The sequence below is a fragment of the Syngnathus scovelli genome, chromosome 10, assembly GCF_024217435.2.
Source record: "Syngnathus scovelli strain Florida chromosome 10, RoL_Ssco_1.2, whole genome shotgun sequence".
Taxonomy (NCBI): Eukaryota; Metazoa; Chordata; class Actinopteri; order Syngnathiformes; family Syngnathidae; genus Syngnathus; species Syngnathus scovelli.
This window is the reverse complement of record NC_090856.1, coordinates 6251887-6271241: the sequence shown is the minus strand read 5'-3', so window position 1 is coordinate 6271241 and position 19355 is coordinate 6251887. Positions and strand designations below refer to the sequence as shown.

General features: G+C 42.5%; 2 long non-coding RNA genes and 11 other non-coding genes across 15 annotated transcripts; 1 reads left to right on the top strand and 12 right to left on the bottom strand.

Moving 5' to 3' along the window:
• Positions 1–1640: 1640 nt before the first annotated feature.
• Positions 1641–7159, bottom strand: LOC125971012 (uncharacterized). 3 transcript variants are annotated; one of them, XR_007482327.2, is made up of 7 exons: positions 6618–7159; positions 6428–6485; positions 5523–6347; positions 4107–5421; positions 2999–4043; positions 2782–2917; positions 1641–2528 (listed from the first exon to the last, which is right to left on the bottom strand). It is a non-coding gene; the product is annotated as an uncharacterized lncRNA (long non-coding RNA). The 3 variants fall into 3 exon arrangements; XR_007482328.2 differs by having other exon boundaries at positions 2782–4043; positions 5523–5622; positions 5920–6347; XR_007482324.2 differs by having other exon boundaries at positions 2782–4043.
• A 542-nt stretch (positions 7160–7701) lies between these two features.
• Positions 7702–19303, bottom strand: LOC137840689 (uncharacterized). The gene is made up of 3 exons (XR_011087594.1): positions 19112–19303; positions 12290–12385; positions 7702–12166 (listed from the first exon to the last, which is right to left on the bottom strand). It is a non-coding gene; the product is annotated as an uncharacterized lncRNA (long non-coding RNA).
• LOC125976487 (U5 spliceosomal RNA) lies at positions 7703–7816 on the bottom strand. The gene has a single exon (XR_007484367.1). It is a non-coding gene; the product is annotated as a U5 spliceosomal RNA (small nuclear RNA).
• Positions 8857–9020, bottom strand: LOC125976421 (U1 spliceosomal RNA). The gene has a single exon (XR_007484312.1). It is a non-coding gene; the product is annotated as a U1 spliceosomal RNA (small nuclear RNA).
• Positions 9707–9897, bottom strand: LOC125976439 (U2 spliceosomal RNA). The gene has a single exon (XR_007484326.1). It is a non-coding gene; the product is annotated as a U2 spliceosomal RNA (small nuclear RNA).
• Positions 10389–10552, bottom strand: LOC125976419 (U1 spliceosomal RNA). The gene has a single exon (XR_007484310.1). It is a non-coding gene; the product is annotated as a U1 spliceosomal RNA (small nuclear RNA).
• Positions 11255–11445, bottom strand: LOC125976436 (U2 spliceosomal RNA). The gene has a single exon (XR_007484323.1). It is a non-coding gene; the product is annotated as a U2 spliceosomal RNA (small nuclear RNA).
• On the bottom strand, positions 11936–12099 carry LOC125976395 (U1 spliceosomal RNA). Its single transcript, XR_007484286.1, has one exon. It is a non-coding gene; the product is annotated as a U1 spliceosomal RNA (small nuclear RNA).
• LOC125976483 (small nucleolar RNA U3) lies at positions 14373–14586 on the bottom strand. The gene has a single exon (XR_007484363.1). It is a non-coding gene; the product is annotated as a small nucleolar RNA U3 (small nucleolar RNA).
• Positions 15262–15425, bottom strand: LOC125976406 (U1 spliceosomal RNA). Its single transcript, XR_007484297.1, has one exon. It is a non-coding gene; the product is annotated as a U1 spliceosomal RNA (small nuclear RNA).
• On the bottom strand, positions 16052–16242 carry LOC125976435 (U2 spliceosomal RNA). The gene has a single exon (XR_007484322.1). It is a non-coding gene; the product is annotated as a U2 spliceosomal RNA (small nuclear RNA).
• On the top strand, positions 17239–17352 carry LOC125976486 (U5 spliceosomal RNA). Its single transcript, XR_007484366.1, has one exon. It is a non-coding gene; the product is annotated as a U5 spliceosomal RNA (small nuclear RNA).
• On the bottom strand, positions 17982–18194 carry LOC125976479 (small nucleolar RNA U3). The gene has a single exon (XR_007484359.1). It is a non-coding gene; the product is annotated as a small nucleolar RNA U3 (small nucleolar RNA).
• Positions 19304–19355: the final 52 nt, after the last annotated feature.

The following is a 19355-nucleotide window of genomic DNA, read 5'->3' as shown; positions in this document are numbered from 1 at the left end:
GCTCCACGCCGCCTGCGCTCTACGCCGCCTGCGCTACACGCCGCCTGCGCCACCTACCGCACACGCCGCGCTGCGATATTCCACAAAGCCATAGCTATGAATAGACAGACATTTACCTGTACTTCCCACTTACAGCGATTAATAACTTTTTAGGACTTTACAAGTTTTTTTTTTTTTTTTTACCTTTTGTAATTTACTATTCTAGGCTGTTCTAAAACACCATCTGGTATGGTTGATACACATTAGAGGAGGTGTAAAAAAAAAAAACATTCCGTCATTTACTTCATATGGTGTACCGGCACAAAGGTTTGCAGTGCTGAGGACATGAGGAGACATAAAAAGAAGCATTGCTGATGTATCAATGGCCGAGCGATTAGGCACATGGACGGGCAACCCCCAGTCTCGGGTCCGGATACGTCATTGCTCAAATTGGCAAATCATAGCAAGCTACAGAAGACTTTCTGCATCACATGAATTATTTTAGCGTGTGGTTTAGAAGTGTATTATACAAATGAACTTGTTTGCTTTGTACTTTTGAGAGACATGCACATTGTCGAGATGGCGGCAGTGCTTATGTGTATTTGTTAGGTTGCTTTGGGCAGAACAAACCGCAAAAGACGGGTCACATTGACCCAGCTGTCTAATTGGGGCGCCTATCATTTGTCATCATCATCATCATCAGGTGTCTTGCCTGGAAAAGGCATTGACGGCCACGGCCCTCCAGTGTTCTGTCATCCAAAGAATTGAATGTCTTTCCATGGCTTTCTGTCCGAGCAGTGCCCATACTGGGCGGCTGTCCTGACCATTGTACCTAAGGGTATCCTCTGCTCAGCACGACGAAGTCCAAAACCAGTAACAAAGATACTCTCTGGCTGCCTTCAAATTTCATCCACCACCTGCTTCCCGTGGCTTCATCGTGACCCTGACAAGGGGGGGGGGGGGGCTTAATGGGTACTCAGTCTAGCCCAAGGACCTCCCATAGGCTAGCGGAGGGAAGGAGCGCCTTACACTTCCTTTGTCAAAGCAAGCTCTGACCCGCCACCCAACCATTTGTAACGTACTTAATTAAAATGATTAAAATTGTTAAAAATGATCACGTAGAGTTACATAGAGCATCAGACAGGTTGAGGCAAATATCTAGCATGTGGTCTATCATGCAAATGAGTGTTTTGTACTTTTAACACACATGCACATTGGCAGTACTTCTTTATTTCTTAGGTTGTTTTGGGCAAAACAACGAAAGGTGCATCGCATTGAGCCAGCATCAGACAGGTTGAGGCAAATATGCTGCTACTCAGTGGCAGCACTTGGAATTCATCTAGCCTTTCTGATATGGTCAATTTCATAAGGATGCCGGTATGAATAAGACCACTCTGGCCTTTACTTTACTCTGAACTGGGTGCTACCACCCAGTACATGTGCCCAGGCTGGCCGTGTAGTTACGAAACTCTGCTTTGAATTGAAAGCTAAGGTCCCGGAAGTTACACGCTATGTTTATAAATTCAATTGACTAGCAGCAACCTGGACTGTACAGCAACAGCCTTTTTTGTAGTCAGACAGCCAATGAAGACATCAAGCCCTGTAATAAAACATGCAAGTTTCACATTCAAGAGAAGCAACATCGATTGAGGCACATCGCGAATGATGACTGACACCAAAGTTGACTTTATTTACAAGACCACCAACAGGAAGCAAACACCACAGTTGATTTTATTCACAAGAATGCCCGCATGATGCATGACGATTCAAAAGAAACCAAAAAAAAACGGCTCTGACTACATTAAAATAACAGCTTTTATTCATACAGAAAAATGTACCAACATTCTGCAAGATTCTGAGTTTGGTGGCCATTTTAAAGCAGGGTTGCCAAAGATGACTTACTGATCGCAACAGAGACTGTACGCTTGTCGTTTGCATCTATGGGTGTCTGGCTACTTGGCTTTTGTCAACAATTTAGAATGCATCCAGCTTTTCTTTGTGTAGTTAAAATAAATAAAGAGCCTGACACTGCATATTTAACAAGTCAATTTTGTTTCAGCCTAACTTTACAATTGTCTTGTCATTGAGAATGTCTGAAATGATTCCAGTTCGTATGCAAGATAGACTGCCAATGCCAATGTTTAAAATGGACCACTTGAATTCAGTTCAGTTTAATTGCAGTTCAGTGGTACATAGACACACACAATTACAGTACAAACAGTTCATTTCATGATTTAAAAAAAACAACAACAGTAAAACAACAATATTGCAAAATGACGCAGCGCTGAGAGAGAAAGAAAGAGGCATCATGCAGACAGCCAGTGTGCACACCCAGTGAAAAAGTGGAGGGAGGGAGGGAAAGAAAGAAAGGACAAAAGAACCAACGAAGTCATACTCTCCTTAAACGCTGGCTGGGCGCTTTGCCCTCGCCGCATCCGCACCCGTCCGTCTCGTGTCGGCCGCTCATCACGGGCGAAGGTCGGCCGATGGTTGGCTCCTCCCCGCCCGGCCGGTATTCGACGTTTGGACTCATCCTCCGCCTCGTGCCACTGCAAAAAGAAAAATGGCACTCTGTTGCATGCGGTTCACTTCTGTGGACGTACTCATTACCTGTCTATTAAAGCTTGCTACCATTTTAAGCTCCCTTTATTAATTGCGTAGGCATACATGAATGTTTGTTTTCTTTTTGTCTGTTCCTATATGAAGAATTCAATGCTTATAATTTCTTTCTTTGTTGTAAAGTGCTTTGAGCTGCATTTCTTGTATGAAAGGTGCTCTACAAATAAAGTTTTTTATTATTACCCTCTGGTCTCGCGGTCCTGCCCAGTCCCTCTCTGTGCAGGGACTCGTCCGATCCACTGCCCCAGCAATCCTGAAAGGCAGACATTGTGGTGGTTTCGGCAAGGGGAAAATTTCCACTAGCCCCATCCGCTGCCAGCTGAAAGGCAGAAAAATAAGGAAATCAAATTAAAACCAACAAGTGTGTACACTACGCTTGCCGATTGGATTGCCATGTCACCGCCTCTGGCCAGCCTTGGCCAGTCATGCATCGGTCTCCTCTTCAACACTTGGCGACTGCTTTCTTTGGGTGATTCGTTCCTTTGCAACCCGCTCACCAATCGCGGGTCTGGTGGCCTCCGTCCACCGGCTCTTCGTTTCATACATCGTCTCTTCCACCTTGCAAGACAAGCACAAAAGTCTCGCTTGCGCGGTCGCTTGCGCGGTCGCTTGCGCGGTCGCTTGCGCGGTCGCTTGCGCGGTCGCTTGCGCGGTCGCTTGCGCGGTCGCTTGCGCGGTCGCTTGCCGTCGCTGCGCGGTCGCTTGCGCTTGCCGTCGCTGCGCGGTCGCTTGCGCATGCCGTCGCTGCGCGGTCGCTTGCGCTTGCCGTCGCTGCGCGTTTGGCACTCAATGAGGGCTGCACAACATTTTGGAAAATCAATGATATGGCAGTATTGGGCCAGACCACTGCATTGAGGCAAGTTGTGCAAAATTCTTGGATGGAGGTTAACTATTTGATCGCAATGAGATCAGTTAGATTAGTTAACTTTAACTTACATCAATGACTTATCGTCTTAACTCATTACAAATAGTTAGGCAAGAAGACACGTTTCATTTGAGATACGAAAAAACAAATCTTTGCTGTCTTAAAGTGCATGTCAATAACCTAGACCACCATATGGCAGTTTTCCAATACACGTGCAGCCCTACACACATGTCACCATTGGTGTCCAAATGGCAGCCTCTGGGCAACTTGATCTACACACCACACGAATGAACGCAACACTGCTTTGTAGCGCAAAATGTCAATGGCAACATTTCGTGATTGATTTAATGAATTGGTGTCAAAGAATTCTGAATTTGTTTCAGTATGCAGCCCTCAAGCAGACATTGGGACACCGCTGGTGTAATTTAAAAAAAAATTAAAAAAATCCATTTCACACGTTCAAGCTGCGCAGGTCGACGCCTCCAGGGAAGCAGGTCTCCCTCAGATCTCGGCGACTTCAGATCAATGCCACAGCAGTCAGTCCACTTCTGATCAGATTGTGTCACGTCCCAGTCGCCATCTGCAGAAACAGAAACATGTTAGAAACTCAAAGAGCACCCCAAGTCGTCGGTCACTTGCTTACTTGATCACAGGGACTAGCTGTTTTTGGTGATCGTCGCCGGGTCGGATCGGGCCGTGCGCCACCCCCCCTTTTGCTTCCGGCCTGCAAATGGCAGAACATGCAATGAGTTGGGCGCTGCTCGCATCATTACGTCTTCCTCGTGGACCGGCTCGCCCAAACACCGCCCCCTACACCTAGAGAACAAAGGACGCACAGTGGTAGGTTAGGCTTCGATCGAGCACGACAGTGGTAGGTTAGAAAAAGACACACAATGTGACTGTCTCGCTCCAACACCTAGGGGAGAACAAAGAACGCAAGTACCACAGTGGTGGTAGGTTAGGCTTAGATGAAGTGCAACAGTGGTAGGTTAGAAAAAGAAAATGTCAAATTGCAAAATTGGACATTCGGGATCGGCTCGCTCCAACGCCGCCCTACACCGATGGGGGAGAACAAAGAACGCAGCAAGTACGACAGTGGCAGGTTAGAAAAAGACAAAATGGTACAAGTCATATGGCAAGCTTGGACATTGGGCTCTGCGTCAAAGTTCAGTTTTGTCTCCATCCAAGTCACCACGTCCTCCCCCAAGCGAGCCGTCAATGGCAACCAAGCGCAAGACACCGCTGGATCCAGATAAGCCACAACCTCTTAAGCAAGACCAACCGCCAGACCCCCAAACACTGGCCACACCTGCAACCTTTCCGTCGTGCACCCATAACCAAAGGCAACTACACTGCCCCCTCCTGGGCACATAATCGGCACACGTCACCTTTTGCAGCGCACTGCTTGATTCTTGACTTGATATAGCATTGCTCCTTTGGATATGGCATTGCTCCTTTGGATATGGCATTGCTCCTTTGGATATGGCATTGCTCCTTTGGATATGGCATTGCTCCTTTGGATATGGCATTGCTCCTTTGGATATGGCATTGCTCCTTTGGATATGGCATTGCTCCTTTGGATATGGCATTGCTCCTTTGGACAGGTCATTGCTCCTTTGGACAGGTCATTGCTCCTTTGGACAGGTCATTGGTCCTATGGATAGGCTATGGCTCCTATGGATGTGGCATTGCTCCTATGGATGTGGCATGGCTCCTTTGGATAGGCCATGGCTCCTTTGGATAGGCCATGGCTCCTTTGGATAGGCCATGGCTCCTTTGGATAGGCCATGGCTCCTTTGGATAGGCCATGGCTCCTTTGGATAGGCCATGGCTCCTTTGGATAGGCCATGGCTCCTTTGGATAGGCCATGGCGTCTTTGGATAGGCCATTGCGCCCTTGGATAGGCCATTGCGCCTTTTCATGTGGAATTACTTATCCCATCCGGCTCCTCTTGCAGCCTACAATAACACAGACAGCCATTAATTGTGTGCTGGGAAGCTAAAACTCGACAACCATTGTGTGTTGGGAAGCTGACACTTGACAAAAACAGGTTTTTCACCCGATTTAGGACTACTCTTCCTCAGTGTCCTCAACATCACTGAAAGGGCTCCTCAAGAGCCTCCTGCTTGCTTTGTATAGAAGGATGCTGGCTGGGCGGCCTTTTTTAGTGCGACAAAAGACAAGCAAATTATTGCAACAAAAATAGACATTGAGTAGAGTGCCAATGGCATGATTTTTTTTTACCAACAATTATACATACTAGGAGTTTTCCATTAAAAAAAAAATATCATATTGTAGTAAGTTATGATAATTTATCAAAATTATAGTTAATATTTTAATTTTAGATATTCGAAGTAGAGTTTTACATTTGAAAAAATATATCATTACATTGTAGTAAATTATGAGAATTATTCAAGTTTATAATTCATGTTTTAATTTCATCATCTACAACTCACCTCACATAGGACAGATGATCCAGGTTGGCGGCGTCCAAAACGGGAGAAAATAACCCGCGCAAATGTTTGTTGCGTAACGGAACGAGAGCGGGCGGGCGCCATCTTTGAATGGCTTTGGTCCGATTTGGACATGACGTAACATATTCGTTACATTCACCAGTTTGCATGACACGCATAATATAAAATAATTAAAAAATGGTTTAGTTGACCCGAGTCAAACTAACATTTCCTATAGTCAGACAAACACGCGTTTATCGGCGGCGTCATTTACGAACAAACGAATGAAAAAATGCGGGCCAGCATTAAAAAAAAAAAAAAAAACCCGCGAAAGAAATTTAAAATACCACCAAAACGCGCAACGACGCGACGCAAAGTCGATTGTGGCGTGCCGTGCTCAAACCTCAAGCACTCCCTAGACAGCGAAAATCCTGCAAGAAATAATAAATGGCATCGTAAGAAACTGCAAACATTTGCTCACGGGCTAAATGGCCTGCGGCCTACGATTTACCTCCAGGCCCACCGTCGCGGTGGACGTGACGTGGCCGAGTCACGAGAGTACGACAATCCTGCGACAAACAAATCAAACAAAAAAAGGCTTGTGAGAAAAGGCAACAGAGCGTGCCAATCGTGCAACAAACACGGCGTCCGTCGTGAAAAACGGCAGGAGACGACAAACATTTGCTAGCATGCTCGCTTACCTGAGAAACCGTCCGCCGCCACGCGCACCTGCATATGATAACTCCCCTTGAGCGAGCACACATGTCTTCAATTGACCTAAAGCCCTGACGTCCCCTCCGTCGATTCAAATCTTCTTCTCCTGATCGTCCAACGGCGCTCGGCACACTGACGCCACCAGGTGGTCGCCTGTCATGGTGACTACTGTGGAAAGGGTTGCTTCGGACTATCCGTTGAAACTTTGAACACCCAACATGTTTGGATGGAGGATACCCTATCAATATGACCAAATCTCCTTTTGTTTCCGAGCAGGCTCTGGTCGAGTGGTTAACGCCATTGCCATCAATCAAATGAAAATATTTGTATCGATAGTTCATCCTAAAATGAATTGTTCTTTCAAAAATTCTGCGGCCGTTGCAGTGCTTCCGTGGACTCATTTTCAATTCAGTTGTTAAGAAACACCACACCGTTGCACAGAGACAATTCTTGAGTCATGATATTTCCCTAATAAAGTGGCCTGTTATTAGCTACACTTGAAAATGGCGGTGTACCTAATGGAGTGTCCGTGTGGTTCCCTCGTTAAGCGCACCTGCGTGAAAAGTTTTCGCTCCTGCAGAACTTCAAATGGCCAAAATCTTTTAACGCAGGTGCGCTTGACGAGGGAATCACACAGACACTCCATTAGGTATACCGCCATTTTCAAGTGTAAATTGTTATCACTTTTAGGGAAATATCATGGTCAAAAATCAAAGGTGTTAAGCTCTCAATCTTGGAAAATATGTTGGAATGATTTTGGTCATTTTCAAGTTCTGCAGGAGCTAAAATCATTCCAACATTGATTGGATTGTAGTTGATGGTGTTACTATACCGAATGTGTTTGAATAAAAGATTGAAAAAGTAATCCCTTATGCCGATATGTGTTATTTTGGGGGACACCAACTCATATAACAACGTAAAACATACAGTCACATAAAGCAGTTGACCAAATGTTTGAATGATTCAAATTGGTACCACCTGAATAGAAGCTGCGTAGATAAACGAGTCGCACAGCGTTCAAATTGGGCAGGTGGCCATTACGATTGAATAGTATTTTTAGACAAAAAGAGGAAGCTCCGCTTTCGCAGAGCATCAAAAAATTGAGATAGACTCTTGTTGTTCCTCCCCACGGAAATCTTTAGTAAAAGGCGAAAGATTTATACGATCTGAAGAGAAACAAGAGTGAACTAACTGAAAGCGTCGACACGGGCCACCCCATTGCTGGTCTCACCAAGTTAGCAGGCGGTGTCACACTCATGTTGTAACAATATATATATTTTTTAAATAAAATTGATACACCTTGATATATTGGCTATATTTAGGATGACCTAACGCCTAACCAAGACGTATAGTTCAAATAAGTATTTGGTGTTTAGAAATGTAGTTCGTCGTCGTAAACGATGTCAGCGCAAAGGATTGTGGGTACACGATGACGTAAGTACTTTTTTTTTTTTTTTATGACAGCGTCGCCTGTCGATTGGGCGACTATTTTTTTAGTGTGAGTACTGCAAGTAAAATCAGTTGTGTATCTGGGTTCACGTACCTTTTGGCCATTAGTTTTTCTTTATAGTGTAGGTAAACTGAGAACGGGAAATGATGCGTGGGGGTATTCCAGAAAGCAGGTCATGTGAAAGTTATATCAAGGTCTATTATTTTTATTTTTACAAAAACATACGTTCGTGTCATGCAACAAGTCGGGAACGTAGCTATTTTATTTTTATTTTGCACTTACGAATTTGTCCGGCAACTACATGCACAGTTAAGGCTCCAAAACGCTTAGTGTGTCCCGTCGCTGCAAATTTAAGCTTCGTGTAAGCACACTTCTGCCATGATTTTGTATCATATATCGACCACCCAAACAACAACTATTAACAGTTTGGAATGATAATGCGTCACTGTGCTGTTTTCAACCTGTGCATTGAACAAATGGTTGCAGAGTTTCGTGTGTTAGCGTAGGTTTAGTGTCACGTGGTTCACGTTGACCCAATAGAATAACGATGAAATGAGCTCCTGATGGGAATAGTTTACCAGTAATGTATCAATACGTTCGTATCATGTAACGAGTCGGTAACGTAGTTACTTACTACATTTTATTTTGCTAATTTGTTTAATGAAGTTAGGCAAGTAAATGGACATATCCAGAAAACAGTTAATGCTCCAAAGCGCTCAGTGCGTCCCGTCGCTGAAAGCGTCCATCTGTCATGTTGTTGTATTACACAGGTAAATCAGGGGAGAGCGCGAACGCAGTCCCCCACGAGCATAAATTATGCAGTCGAGATTCCCACATTTGGGGAATTCGCAGGAGTCAGCACAACCGGAGTGCAATGGCTGAGCCTCACCCTGGGTGAACCACCTTCTTGATCATGGTATCTCCCCTGCCAGGTAAGTATGAGTTGTACAAGTCGCCGGGGCCCAAGTCTTTACCGCGCACACCATCTTCAGTCAGAGGCTAATTCGCTACAAATGTGTGAGCACACATATTCACTAGATGAGACAGCATTCATAGAACTGTTAACATAGTACCTTTAGTCATTACAAAACCAAAGCATTATTAATTACGTACAAAATAGATTAAAAAACATTACCATCATACTTTGCTTCTGTTTCTACTGCCTCCACGCCTTTGTTCACCTCCTTTTTCTTAGAGACGCTAACTAGTGGTGATGGCAGCAACCATAATAAATGAAGTAAAAACATGCCCATCATGCGTTGACTCTTTTCACCTGATAACCTTAAAACGGTATGAATGTGTATTTATTGAAAATCTCCAACATTACCGCAGAAAAAAATATGTATTTCTTTTTCTGAACAAGTTTTGAAAATGACATTTTCTTAAAAATTTGAGAATAAGAATTGTACTAAAAATTCCTGGAACAACGATAGGAAAATCTCAAGCAAAGAAACACATTTTAATTATAATTTACAAGGGCTACGTAAATTCTTGCTGCCGCTCAAGTCGAGCCGTCATGAACTTAAACTCCAACAAGACATGTCTAAACTGTTTTATCCCGTTAGATTGAAACTAACGGGTTGCAATGGCTTAATGAGGATTTATAATATTAATTTGACCAGTAGAGGGGGGTGCACCGTTCCTGGAGATACTGCAATACCAGGTCGATGCGTGGAGTGGACGGAGCAAGCCCCTATTCCATCTCCCTGCTCCAAAAATCAATTTAATATATGGTCCCCGGATAGGGGACGTATCAGATATTAAACTGATAAGAACAGATACTACACTTGATCTTAGCCAAAAGGCCGAGAAGCGATAACACGAAATAGGTCTCAGGCAACCACTTCAATAAAGAGAATACCAATTCAAGTTACGGTTTAAATATATCGACTCATGCTAATGCCACGTACCGACCACCCAAAAAACAACTATTAACAGTTTGGAATGATAATGCGTCACTGTGCTGTTTTCAACCTGTGCCTCGAACAAATGGTTGCAGATTTTCGTGTGTTCACGTAGGTTTAGTGTCACGTGGTTCACGTTGACCCAATAGAATAACGATGAAATGAGCTCCAGATGGGAATAGTTTACCAGTAATGCATCAATACGTTCGTATCATGTAACAAGTCGGGGACGTAATTATTACATTTTATTTTGAACTTACTAATGTGTTTAATTAAGTTCGGCAAGTAAATGCACATTTACAGAAAACAGTTAATGCTCCAAAGCGCTCAGTGTGTCCCGTCGCTGTAAATTTGAGCATCATTTAAGCGCCCTTCTGTCATGTTACTGTATTACACAGAAATATCAGGGGAGAGCGCGAACGCAGTCCCCCACTACCATAAATTATGCAGTCGAGATTCCCACATTTGGAGAATTCGCAGGGGTCAGCACAACCGGAGTGCAATGGCTGGGCCTCACCCTGGGTGAACCACCTTCTTGATCATGGTATCTCCCCTGCCAGGTAAGTATGAGTTGCATGAGTCGCCGGGGTCGACGTCTTTACGGCGCACACCATCTTCAGTCAGAGGCAAATTTGAAACAAATGTGTGAGCACACATATTCAGTGGATGAGACAGCATTCATAGAACTGTTAACATAGTACCTTTAGTCATTACAAAACCAAAGCATTATTAATTACTTAAAAAAATAGATTAAAAAACATTACCATCATACTTTGCTTCTTTTTCTACTGCCTCCACGCCTTTGTTCACCTCCTTTTTCTTAGAGTCGCCAACTAGTGGTGATGGCAGCAACCATAATAAACCATAATAAATGAAGTAAAAACATGCCCATCATGCATTGCCTCTTTTCACCCGAGAACCCTAAAACGGTATGAATTTGTATTTATTGAAAATCTCCAACATTACCGCAGAGAAAATATATATATTTCTTTTTCTGAACAAGTTTTGAAACTGACATTTTCTTAAAAAATTGAAAATAAAAATTGTATTAAAAATTCCTGGAACAATGATAGGAAAATCTCAAGCAAAGAAACACATTTTAATTATATTTTACAAGGGCTACGTAAATGCTTGCTGCCGCTCAAGTCGAGCCGTCCTGAACTTAGATCAAACCCCAACAAGACATGGCTTACTTTTTCATCCTGCGGGAATCAAGATAACGGATTGCAACGGATTTCTGAAAATAGCTTGTCTTGATTTGACCAGTAGAGGGGGGTGCACCGTTCCTGGAGGTACTGCAATACCAGGTCGATGCGTGGAGTGGACGGAGCAAGCCCCTATTCCATCTCCCTGTTCCAAAAATCAATTTAATATATGGTCCCCGGATAGGGGACGTATCAGATATTAAACTGATAAGAACAGATACTACACTTGATCTTAGCCAAAAGGCCGAGAAGCGATAACCAGAAGCCGGTCTCAGGCAACCACTTCAATAAAGAGACTACCAATTCAAGTTACGGTTTAAATATATCGACTCATGCTAATGCCACATACCGACCACTCAGACAACAACTCTTAACAGTTTGGAATGATAATGCGTCACTGTGCCATTTTCAATCTGTGCATCGAGCAAATGGTTGCAGATTTTCGTGTGTTCGCGTAGGTTTAGTGTCACGTGGTTCACGTTGACCCAATAGAATAACGATGAACTGAGCTCCTGGTGGGAATAGTTTACCAGTAATGCATCAGTACGTTCGTATCATGTAACGAGTCGGGAACGTAGTTACTACATTTTATTTTGCACTTACTAATTTGTTTAGTGAAGTTCGGCAAGTAAATGCACAGTGGCAGAAATCAGTTAACGCTCCAAAGCATCATGTCAAAGCAAATTTAAGCTTCGTGTAAGCACCGTTTTTTCTGTCATAGCTACTTTTGCATTAAACAGTAAGATCAGGGGAGAGCGCGAACGCAGTCCCCCACTACCAGAAATTATGCAGTCGAGATTCCCACATTTGGGGAATTCGCAGGGGTCAGCACAACCGGAGTGCAATGGCTGAGCCTCACCCTGGGTGAACCACCTTCTTGATCATGGTATCTCCCCTGCCAGGTAAGTATGAGTTGTACACGTCGCCGGGGCCGACGTCTTTACGGCGCACACCATCTTCAGTCAGAGTCTAATTTCCTACAAAAGTGTGAGCACACATACTCAGTGGATGAGACAGCATTCGTCGACCTGTTAACTTAGTACCTTTAGTCATTGACCAAATCAATGTAAATAGGAACAACAACAACAAAAACAACATACATCTGTAATTCCCAACATGCATTGGTTCTTTTCCTGCGCGTCACGTGATTCTTGTTTCTTTTTGTGGTCAGGCGCGGAAATCAATGCTGCTGCCATCTAGCGGTGTAACGGCATATACACTTTAACAAAACAGGTTTAGAAAGGCCAATCCAGGAAAATCCACATTTGCAAGAGTAAATACAGGATCATACACTAAAGTGCAAAGGCAAAAATTTAATAAAATACATTTTTTGAAATATTACTTCCTTCCTTACTAAGTGGGACTTCACCCCACCTAAGTGACCTGTTAGGCCCTAACAGAGGGGAAATTAATTACTAAGAATCAAAAAGTTGCCCTCCTGTGGCACGGAAGCTAACTGCAAGTATAACCAGCATTTAAAAGATGGTTAAGTCGTCTTTTTAGCACAGTATAATGTGTCGATGTTGAAGTTGTAAAAAATTAAGCCGTTGAATTCAAGAATTCAAGAGTACTAATTCAAGAGTTTTTATTCGCCATGTTTGAGCGGGCCAAACAAGGAATTTGACTTTGGTAAATCACAGCCTCTGTTCAACATTTAGGTGACTAACAACAATACTCAGGACATGTGAAAAATGGCAGATATTCTCAAACATCCCCTGATCTTAAACTCCCAAGAGGGCAAGGAAAAACTCAAAACTCCAGCTAGGGGAAATGGGAAACCTTGAGAAGAGACCACAGATGGGAGGGTCCCTCTTCTAGGATGACCAGGCTGCAATGGATGCAGAGAGGACACATAGTACAAAGGAATGGGGTCGAAATACAAAAACAGATATGCTCAAACCTCATTGAATAAAGTACATAAGCAGACAAGTATATTCACATATTAAATAAATAAAAGAAACATTTTAAGCATATAATTATACCTACACACCAAATCAATAAAGAAGACATAACTAGACATTTTTGATAAGTGGTAATGAGAAAGGTTTTTATAACTTTATGATCTGATATATATATTTCTGAGCACTTTGAAATAACAAATGACTTTGGATATATTGCCTAAATAGCTTAATGACCCTTAAGGAACTGTGTAATGCATGCCTGATGTTTTTCTCTAAATCATGGACACGGCCAGAGTCGTCTTGACCGTTCAGTACTTGATTGTATCTTATGTTTTGGCTAATGCGAGACGCCAGTTTTTGATTACTACTGAACGCTCTGCACAGAGGGAAATATTTTGCCTAACAAAGAAAAGATATGGTTGGAAGCATGATTAAACTAAGAATATAATGACGTAAGCAAAGACATGAAGTATCAAAAGAACAAACTTTACATAGTCAGGGAACAGCAATAGATTAATGGTGTCACAGCCAAAAGCTAACATAATTTCGTACAAAATGACAAAATCGAAAGAATGAGGTACGCCAGTGTATGTCCAAGATTGGTGAAGAATGTTCACAGGAAGGTCACGTGGAGATAAAACCAGCAGGTGCCAGAGGGAGCCAGCCAAGGACTCGGCCAAAGATGATCGCCAAGGCCGAAAGACGGGATGGAAGACAACAGCCCCCCACACACACCGAATCGCCCATAACCAGCACCCACTCCCATGGCGAACTTGCCCCACCCCAAAGACTCATCAATCTCGGCCCACAATGTGCAACTGAAGAATAGAAGCTGATCAAAGAACCTTGAACATTGCCTTTTCTGAATGGAGACTTTCTGCTCTTGAAAGGCCCAGCGCTGTATTGTACTTTCCTGAAAACAGAACTTTCTGAACAAGAATTGTGATTGAACTCAACCAACCTGTGTAAGTCTAATTTCTGCTTCAGTGTCCTAGCAATTTCCTAAATCTGAAGAAATCAAACGAGCACGCAGTGAGTAAATTGGATAACAGGTGATTGGCAATGGCTTTTGCCGTGAGGCGCAGATAGCGCGCTCCTTAAACTGTGGACAAAATCCAACACCATGTAAACTATAGTTACGAGGTATAAGGACTTCAAAAAACATGACAGGTTGCTGCCATTGTTATTTGAATTCAACAACACGGTTAAAATCACGTCGGGAGAAACATTAGGAGCACATCATTACACATGGCTTACGTTTTGTTTTAACCAACTTTAAAGTACTACTCTGACCATGTTCCCTCCCTCAATGCTCCACGAGGAAGCAAAGAACGTTCATCAAGAGCGGAAAATCTATGATAATATCATTATTCTCCGCCAGCTTCACGCTCGGGAAGGAACATCAATTCTCGTCATCGCAGTTAGCCAGACCGTAACTTCAGAAAAGCATTCCTCAAGTTAAGAACTATAGAAATGATCCCTGAGAGTATAGTCTTAACTCCATCACGGGCGGCGGCGGGAAGTCATCTATCTGCGAGAGTAGCATTTTTACCCAGAGGGGAACCTCTGTCCAAATTCACTACACCACGACTAGTAAAGGACTATGTTAGATTAGATTGAGCGTCGACGTCATTGAAAAATAACATCATGAGGCTTTTAAAAATGCCTATAGTAGCCAAACAATCAACTTTACATTGTTGACACGTTTCAGTTCATCCACCGGCCGTGAGCACTGATGACGAATTGTCCATCGATCCATTTTCTGTACCGCTTGTCCCCACGGGGGGTCGCGGGCGTGCTGGAGCCAATCCCAGCAGTCATCGGGCAGTAGGCGGGGGACAACTTGAAACGTTTGCCAGCCAATCGCAGGGCACACAGAGACGAAAAAACGTCCGCACTCGCACCTACGCGCAATTTGGAGCGCTCAATGGGCCTATCATGCATGTTTTGGGGAAATGGAAGGAAACCAGAGTGGAGAACGTGCACAATGCAAACAAACAGGTCCGGGAAGAGAGTTGGAACCGAACTCTATGAGCAGCAGAGCAAGCCTGGACTCACAACGACACGTTTTAAGTGTAAGCATTACCATGGAATCACCATCTAGTGGTGCGTTTTAGATTTGGCTGAAACACAATTGTTGATCATGACTTGGTTACCATTCACATTTTGATCAGGGGAGAGCGCGAACGCAGTCCCCCACTACCACAAATTATGCAGTCGAGATTCCCACATTTGGGGAATTCGCAGAGGTCAGCACAACCGAAGTGCAATGGCTGAGCCTCACCCTGGGTGAACCACCTTCTTGATCATGGTGTCTCCCCTGCCAGGTAAGTATGAGTTGTACAAGTCGCCGGGGCCGAGGTCTTTACCGCGCACACCATCTTCAGTCAGAGGCTAATTTGCTACAAATGTGTGAGCACACATATTCAGTGGACGAGACAGCATTCATAGAACTGTTAACATAGTAACCTTTAGTCATTACAAAACCAAAGCATTATTAATTACGTAAAAAAATAGATTAAAAAACATTACCATCATACTTTGCTTCTGTTTCTATTGCCTCCACGCCTTTGTTCACCTCCTTTTTCTCAGAGTCGCCATCTAGTGGTGATGGCAGCAACCATAATAAACCATAATAAATGAAGTAAAAACATGCCCATCGTGCATTGCCTCTTTTCACCTGAGAACCCTAAAACGGTATGAATTTGTATCTATTGAAAATCTCCAACATTACCGCAGAAAAATATATCTATTTCTTTTTCTGAGCAAGTTTTGAAAATGACATTTTCTTAAAAACTTGAGAATAACAATTGTACTAAAAATTCCTGGAACAAAGATGGCAAATCTGAAGCAAAGAAACGCAAAGAATTTATTGCCGCTTAAATGGAGCCGTCATGGACTTAAATCTAACCAGATTGCAACGGCTGTCGGAGTAGACAACTCCTGATTTAACCAGTAGAGGGGGGGTGCACCGTTCCTGGAGGTACTGCAATACCAGGTCGATGCGTGGAGTGGACGGAGCAAGCCCCTATTCCATCTCCCTGTTCCAAAAATCAATTTAATATATGGTCCCCGGATAGGGGACGTATCAGATATTAAACTGATAAGAACAGATACTACACTTGATCTTAGCCAAAAGGCCGAGAAGCGATAACACAAAATGGGTCTGAGGCAACCAATTCAATAAAGAGACTACCAATTCAAGTTACGGTTTAAATATATCGACTCATGCTAATTCCACATACCGACCACTCAAACAACAACTATTAACAGTTTGGAATGATAATGCGTCACTGTGCTGTTTTCAGCCTGTGCATCGAGCAAATGGTTGCAGATTTTCGTGTGTTCGCGTAGGTTTAGTGTCACGTGGTTCACGTTGACCCAATAGAATAACGATGAACTGAGCTCCTGATGGGAATAGCTTTTAATGACCAACCAAACGAATTAGTCATTCGCCAAAAACAATCTGATGTTTGGATACATTTCGGAACCGAAAGCACAATAGCTGTTTGATGAACATTTTGACGACAAAAAAAAAAAAAAAAAAAAACACGCCGCAAAAAAACACGCGGCCGACTTCGCCAAACTGCTTCCTATTTCCTGCTGTGGCAAATTACATTAACCCTCGAACGCCACCATCGCAGTGGAGGTGAATTGCACTCCAATCTATGCCAGCATTTATTAACACTCATTTGAGAAATTACGATCGTATTTTGTTTCCCGATTTGTGTTGAATAAAAATATGAAATTACAAATTTGAAAATAGAATACGGAAATCGGACCATCTCCCGTTCTCTCATACCAAAAGTACACGGACCAAGACATACAACTGTTTTTACGTTCAATACTCACACTCAGAATAGTCGCCCAATCGATAGGTGACGCTGTTTGAAATAACGAGCGCCAACGTCGTGAATCAGATACCCATAATCCTATGCGCCAACTATGTTTATAGGAAAAAACACATTAATGAACACAAAATACTCGTTTAAACTGTCTATTTAGGTTGAGTCCTTCTAAGTATAGTAAATCTACGAATGTCTCTTGTTTGTATTAGAAGGAATGGTTGCTGTAATTTGAGCGTGAGACCGCCCGTTAATTTGGTGAGACCAGCAATGGGGTGGCTCGTTTGGACCTAGATTCTCAGTTCACTCTTGTTTCTCTTCAGATCGTATAAATCTTTCGCCTTTTACTAAAGATTTCCGTGGGGAGGAACAACAAGAGTCTATCTCAATTTTTTGATGCTCTGCGAAAGCGGAGCTTCCTAGTACTGTGGAAACAAAACTACCATCATCTGCCACTACCTACATTCAGCAGATTCATCTAACGGTATCTAGTTACATTTTCAATAAAATTGACCACTCATCAGAATATAAATGTCGTCAATTTTTGGTTTTCGAGAAATATATAACAGCAATTGGAGTAATTCTTTAGAAAGACAGACCTGTCAATTATGCTTTGAGGAGTGGAAAAAAATGTTTTGGGGATACAACGATCGGATGTATTCTTTACAAAGACAGACAGACCTCCAGCCGAGAAAAAGGTATTGGTTCTAAGATCCTTCTTTTAACTGATGAGAGGATACAAGAAACTTTTAGCCATTGAATGATCCATCGAACTTTGGTAATGCATCAATTACTAAGCATCAGAAGGTTGTCTTCAAGTGGCACAGAAACAAAACGGCAAGTATTATGAGCCGCGTTTACAAAGAAGGTTGTTAATTCGTGTACTTAGCACAGTATATGTTAATGTAGGTTATAAATATTAAACTATTCTTGTCACAAAGGAAGCTGACGCTGTTACCGACTAACAACGACACAACGTCGCGATTGAAACAATGCAGCAATTACCTACATATTAGATGGCAATTTGTTTTAACATCTTGATAAGAACTACTCTGATCATGTTCCTTCCCTCAATACTCCACAAGGAAGTAAAGAACGTTCATCAAAGGTGAAGGACATATGATAAATCATTATCCTACGCCAGCTTCACGCTCAGGAAGGAACATCAAGTCTCGTCATCGTAGTTAGCAAAACCGTCACTTTAGAAAAACATTTCTCAAGTTAAAAACTATAGAAATGATCCCTGAAAGTATAGTCTTAACTCAATCATGGGCCGCGGCGGGAAGTCATCTGCGAGGGTACCATTTGTACCCAGAGGGCAACCGAGTGTGTACTTTTGTCCAATTGCACTACACTACGACAAGTAAAACGACAAATTAGAGAAAAATTCAAGACTGGTTAAGACGATTTAAAATAGTTTAGATGTAGATAAATTTGCCAGTTTTCTAGTCCCAGCATGCTTTGCGAGATCTGTTTTGCTTTTATTTGTTTTTAAAACAAAATGCGTATTTTTATAAGAAAAACATAAAAAAAAAAAAAAAAAAAAACAATGATAAGATTATCACGCGTTTGTGTTTACCAGTGGTTGAATTTTGTTTATACGTGAAAGAAGCAACACCGCCGTACGTCTGTTATAAAGTTCCGGCAAAACGTCGGAAAGGAGAAAGGTTCCGCATTAGTCAAGTACATGTATTATAAGTGTAATTCCAATCAAAGACGTTTACCACCCAAAACCAAAATATACAAATTACACAACTCAGCAACGCTTAAAAGAAACATAATATGACTTTCAATGTAAAATTGGAGACACAATTTAACTTTCCTCATGGCAATTCGAGCGCCGGGCTTGACTTGCAGTTAGCTTCTGTGCCACTTGGGGGCAGCCTTTTGAATTTACGACCAGTTGACCAGTCTTTACCTAATTAGCGTTCTAATTGTTTATTACTGCTTTAGTATAAATGGACAGAGCTATTGCAGTGACGCTTTCTTACGCACAAGCAACAACAAGCGCAACACGATGAATGAACAGGAAGAAAGTACAATAGAAACGGTACACACACAAAGTAATTGTGTAATTAGCAACGCTAGCATTAACATTAACGCCCGTAGTACAAACCTCGCTGGCTCATGAGGTACTATTTGTTGTATGCATGTTATTCGGCGAATAATAACTTACCACTTTACTGCACACGGAACAATGAAACACATTAACTCGTCATGACTCCAAATTAAAAAGTTAGTTGAGAAAATCTTGGTAGAGTCCGCTATCCTTGAGTAAAATCGGTTACATAAGAGTCCTTTGCGCATGCGCCAAACAAATTGCGACCTGTTACATCATTTAATTAATAATTTTATAAACGGGCTAATTAACCTGGCAGAAAAACTGTAACAATTAAACGTATTTATTTTTATATTCAATT